At 41.9% G+C, this 6,037-nt stretch overlaps 2 non-coding genes across 2 annotated transcripts; both read right to left on the reverse strand.

Moving 5' to 3' along the window:
- Nucleotides 1-573: 573 nt before the first annotated feature.
- Nucleotides 574-691, reverse strand: LOC123490303. Its single transcript, XR_006660885.1, has one exon. It is a non-coding gene; the product is annotated as a 5S ribosomal RNA (ribosomal RNA).
- A 1,177-nt stretch (nt 692-1,868) lies between these two features.
- LOC123490309 lies at nt 1,869-1,987 on the reverse strand. The gene has a single exon (XR_006660887.1). It is a non-coding gene; the product is annotated as a 5S ribosomal RNA (ribosomal RNA).
- Nucleotides 1,988-6,037: the final 4,050 nt, after the last annotated feature.

The raw sequence follows: 6,037 nt of genomic DNA on the forward strand, positions 1-6,037 counted from the left end.
TGACTCTGTTCGAAAAACGGCTAGTTAGCTCGCTTCGTGCTACAGCCGGCACGGCCGAAGACACTGCCAACCTACAGTAACTACCCACAACAACCCACGATGCCTAGCTATGACGCCATAGCTAACTAGCATGATAGCATCCATTAACACACAGTTTAGCACCAATACTTGGTTACAACAAACTGCCAAGAGTGTGTTAACACACTAAACAGATAATTCATGTCCGTGTCTAGTTCCTTTCATAACGCATAACGCAGCAAAAATTAAACGTTGGCTAGCAGCACATTAACATTGGAAACAGCTCTCCACCGTTGCTAAACGTTACCAGTAGCTACCCGCTAGCTAGCTAGCCTCGTGCTTCGATACTAACCTACAATAATTACCTACGGAAACCTACAATAACAACAATACTAACCTACAATAACTACAATACCTAACTACAACTAACTACCTACCTACGATCTAATACATGGTTTAAGCTTTACTCAACACCATATGAGAAGCTTACCTCCTGCTAGAGAAAAACACAACCTCTCCCGATGGCTCTCTCACATCGGGCTCTACTGGGACAAAAGCTTACAGCACCTGGTATTCCCAGGCGGTCTCCCATCCAAGTACTAACCAGGCCCGACCCTGCTTAGCTTCCGAGATCGGACGAGATCGGGCATATTCAGGCTGGTATGGCCGTAGCGAGGGAACAACTCTTGGTACACTATATAAAGTCAATGTGTCACTCACTCTGAAAGGGACACAGAAACGTATCCACTTTGTGACACAAACTGAAGAAGCTCAACCCTTGCTTACATTTCCAATATATATATATATATATATATATATATATATATATATATTTGAGTCTTGTTGGGGGGAAGAGGGCATATCCTATGTTGATTTATGACAAGTTCATTGACTAGGGCCCTATAAAATAGGCGTTGCGGACCGAATCACGGAATCCAGACATTAAACCGAAATTCAACAATATTCAAACATTTATTGAACTTAGTAAGAAATCAACTAAATCTATTCAACTTGTTAGAAAACGCATTCATTTGCCCAAGTCAATCATAAGACATGAACAAAATGCATCAGTGATTCGTATTTCCATGAACTTCCTGGCACGGCACAGGAATGCCCCTGTCTGTGTGCATGTGTGCGGTGCGCGCGTATGTCTACACTTTGTGTAGCCGTTAGCGATGATGCTAATGATAACCTTCTTCTGGTAGGGAAGGAATGGCTTTCCCCAAAACCTTCGCAAGTAAATGTTAACTACAAAGTAGCCTATGCCTGCCTGGCAGAATTATACCGTGATCATTTGCATCACTCCAGTGGCCATTTGTTCTACAGCAACACCGCTTAACCAAACAAAGGTCTCTTCCTAGTGCACGCTTGCATTTAAGGGTAACTACACCCCCAAAATCTAAATGTCTTACATTTTTCCCAGACCTCACAAATGGTCACCTGATAGGGTTTAAACATTGTTGTGGACATAGAACATCCAATTGTGCTGTTTTGCTATTAAAAAGGTGTACTTTTGAGAGCGAAAACCTGCCAAAACAGGGACAAACGGTCAACGGGGAAATCTAAACGGAGAAAAGGGAACTTGGGAATTAACGGAATCAGGCAAAACATTGAAGGGATTTTATAGTGCCCTAATGGACTACAGACATTGACTGTCTCCTAGACTAAAAACAAAGGCTGCATGTACTGCCTATATTTTGAGGGAAACGCACTGTCCATTATTTGATTTGATCAGGGCAGGGCAGCACACACAAACTGCATTTAGTCCAATAACAATCCATGATATTATTAGGGTGATAAATAATAGGCAGTTGCTCCATGACACAAGAGCACGCTCTACTGGGACAAAAAGCTTACAGCACCTGGTATTCCCAGGCGGTCTCCCATCCAAGTACTAACCAGGCCCGACCATGCTTAGCTTCTGAGATCGGACGAGATCGGGCGTATTCAGGATGGTATGGCCGTAAGCGAGGGAACAACTCTTGGTACACTATATAAAGTCAATGTGTCACTCACTCTGAAAGGGACACAGAAACGTATCCACTTTGTGACACAAACTGAAGAAGCTCAACCCTTGCTTACATTTCCAATATATATATATATATATATTTGAGTCTTGTTGGTGGGGGGGAGAGGGCATATCCTATGTTGATTTATGACAAGTTCATTGACTAGGGCCCTATAAAATAGGCGTTGCGGACCGAATCACGGAATCCAGACATTAAACCGAAATTCAACAATATTCAAACATTTATTGAACTTAGTAAGAAATCAACTAAATCTATTCAACTTGTTAGAAAACGCGATTCATTTGCCCAAGTCAATCATAAGACATGAACAAAATGCATCAGTGATTCGTATTTCCATGAACTTCCTGGCACGGCACAGGAATGCCCCTGTCTGTGTGCATGTGTGCGGTGCGCGCGTATGTCTACACTTTGTGTAGCCGTTAGCGATGATGCTAATGATAACCTTCTTCTGGTAGGGGAAGGAATGGCTTTCCCCAAAACCTTCGCAAGTAAATGTTAACTACAAAGTAGCCTATGCCTGCCTGGCAGAATTATACCGTGATCATTTGCATCACTCCAGTGGCCATTTGTTCTACAGCAACACCGCTTAACCAAACAAAGGTCTCTTCCTGGTGCACGCTTGCATTTAAGGGTAACTACACCCCAAAATCTAAATGTCTTACATTTTTCCCAGACCTCACAAATGGTCACCTGATAGGGTTTAAACATAGTTGTGGATAAGGCTGAACGATTTTGGAAAATAATCTAATTGCGATTTTTGCCCCCAATATTGCGATTGCGATTTAATATGCGATTTAATTTATTTATCCTTTTTCCCCTACAAAACATAATGAATGATTTAAATATGACCAACACAATAGTATATACATTTAGTGTGAAATGTTCTTTCCCATAGGCTGGGTCTATTTGTTAGAATTAAATTCAAACATGTATGACTTGAAATAAATGACATTTTTATTGAACTGCTCATTACAGAAACATCTGTGGCTTTGCCACTGTGCATTTAAATAATTTAAACAAAGGCATGAACTTTGTAAACACTGTGTGCAAAAGGTACAGTCTTAAGAAAAAAATAATTTTAAATTGTATGTATCTTACTGCTCCCAAGTCAGTAACATTTCACACAACTGAAACAAGGAATTTGCTTTGAAAATATTTTGTAAAATCAAAGTAAATAAAGTTATAAATAAAAAATGAGAAATGCACTTTTAATTTAGACAAACTATTTTTTATAAACGATTTGAATATTATAATATAAAATAGATGAGCCTCACTTATCTCAAGTACACAACAATAACACACCACACAGACTAAAGTTCACTACGAGTATGGCACTGCCAGCCATACTTATCCAACAGTTCTGTTCTCAGTGGCTCACAGGTTTTTTGCTAAGAAAACCAGAATATTGACTTTTTCTGGCTTCAAGGATGAGCGAGTGCAAGTCACAATATTCCCTCCTGTGCTAAAAAAGACGCTCTGAGGGAGCGCTTGTAGCAGGTACACAAAGATACTTGCGTGCCATGGTGCACAACTGTGGGTAGCTGATCTTGTGCACCCTCCACCAAGCCAATGGATCATCTTCTCCATCAATGGTAGGAGTCATCAGGTAATTGTTTATCTCTGCCTCTGCGACATCTTCAAGATTTACAGGCAAAGAAGGAGAGGCTGAACTGGTCTTGAAAAAACTGCCAAGAGACCTCTTCGTCTTTTCCCCCAAGGACTGTGCACTTTGAGGCATCTGAACAGTTTCAGTACGAGACCTCTTCTCCTATTAGATGAAAACAACAGCCATTAGTTTTCCAGTTAGATTTTACAGAAAATTTTTGTTTTTGTGAAATACATAATTATTTACCCAATGATATGTACGTTGTGCCAAGTCTACTATCTCTGTCTTCAGACGAGTCTTGATAGCAGGGATGTTGTCTGTACTGATGTACTGTATTTTGAACCTAGGGTCCAGGAAACAGGCAACATCCAAAAGCTCCTGGATGTTTGGGTCTCCATATTTGTTATTGAGGTATGCTAGGACTTTGGTTTTATTGATTTAGTCAGGTCAGTGTCCTCAGCATCTTCAGCCAGGACTGATGTGGCAAAAAGGTGGAGAACTGGCTTGAGGTAGGAGATGCTTACATACTCCTCTCCAGAAAGAGCATCAGTAAACTCCAGTAGAGGATGCAGTGCCTTGTGAATCGACTCCAACACGTCAATATCCTGCCAGGTTGGGATAAGGGAGCGTGCATATCGATCTCCAGACAATACCTGAGAAATGGCTTTGGCCTGTTCAAGCACTCTGGCAATCATCATTTCTTTAGAACCCCATCTTGTTGGGCACTCCGTTATGAGGTTGTGCTCAGGAGTTTGAGCTCTCTCTGTGCCTCCGTCAGGGCTGCTTTCTTCTTCCAACTGTGGGAAAAGTGCCCCACCAGCTTCCTGCACAGTGCTGTTGCCCTTGACACTCTGTCATCTTTGAGTGCATTTTCTAAAAGAAATAAAAAGTAGTGTATTACACACAATTTGAGTTTTGATACAAGGCTCTCACTATTACACACTCAAATTAGCTGTAATTCTGAAATACACACATCCACAACACATCCTCTCTCTCTCTCTCAATTCAAAGGGTCTTTATTTGCATGTCAATTCTCTCTCTCTTTCTCTCTCTCTCTCTCTCTCTCTCATAAACACTAAAAAAACATGTAAAAAACAAAAACAAGAAAAGAAAAAAAATGCAGGTGGGCATTCCACCACAGACAGACATATGATATAAGCAAGTAAAATGAATTTACATATTAGAAAAGGAGTGGAAGTATGAATTTATTTAATCCCATCCGATTTATATAATATCATTTATATATATTTGTATATTCAGCTTTACTAATCGACGCATCTCTCTCTCTACTTTCGCGCTACACACACACACACACACACACACACACACACACACACACACACACACACACACACACACACACACACACACACACACACACACACACACACACGATAACTTACCAATGGCAAGATGTAATCTGTGGCCAAAACATTGGAGCCTCGTCCATTCATTAAGCCGCGCAGCAAGCACCATATTCGACGCGTTGTCCGTCGTGATGCAGACGTGATTCTCCTCGTGGAGATCCCAGCTGACAAGCCCTTCTCTCAGGCCGGCTGCAATATTTTCCCCTGTGTGATCGTCTGGGAAGTAGGTAGTTTGTAGGCAGCGAGCTCGGAGGTTGAAATCTTCATCAATAAAATGGACTGTAAGACTCTGGTACGGCTCAGCTGTGCGGCTTGACCACATATCAGTAGTGCTAGCAAAAAAACTCCACCGTTTTAAGTTCCGCGGCGACTTTCTCTTTGCACTTTTGTACAGCTCCGGTATGGCAGTCTGACTGAAGTATGTGCGGGAGGGTATACTGTAACGTTTATCAAGCGTATGTATTAATGCCATGAACCCAGGCTTGGTCACCGTGCTGAGAGGCATCATATCTTTGGCTATGAACTCGGTTATTGTCCGAGTGATTTCTCCGTGCCGTTTTGAATTACGTTCATACGGAGTGACACTTTCGAACATTTCTGTCAGTGATCCCTGTCTTGAGGTATTTGGCTTGTCTCGCGCACTGATGCTCGGCATTTTGGTCATACAACTGTCATGCATTGATTTGTGGTATTTTTTTAAGTGCTGAAACAGGTTTGTAGTGTTACCCCGTGAAGTAGCAATCGGAGCACGGCATGCTCTGCACAACACCTGATGCTGCTCAGCATCTTCTTTTTAAAACCAAAATAGTTCCACACCACCGACGTGCTGTTCCTCTTCGATATTAAAGTATCAGCTGTGTCAGTTTCTGACTGTTCCGTCGAGCAAGAGGCCATTGCGCTGGACAGCATGAAAAGTCGCGTCACGTGACCACCTCAAATCGCGACGCGTTGCGATTAGAAAATCGCGTTCAGTCAAATCGCGATATTATCGCGAATGCAATTATCGTTCAGCCCTA

Source organism: Coregonus clupeaformis, unplaced genomic scaffold, assembly GCF_020615455.1.
Source record: "Coregonus clupeaformis isolate EN_2021a unplaced genomic scaffold, ASM2061545v1 scaf3647, whole genome shotgun sequence".
NCBI lineage: Eukaryota > Metazoa > Chordata > Actinopteri > Salmoniformes > Salmonidae > Coregonus > Coregonus clupeaformis.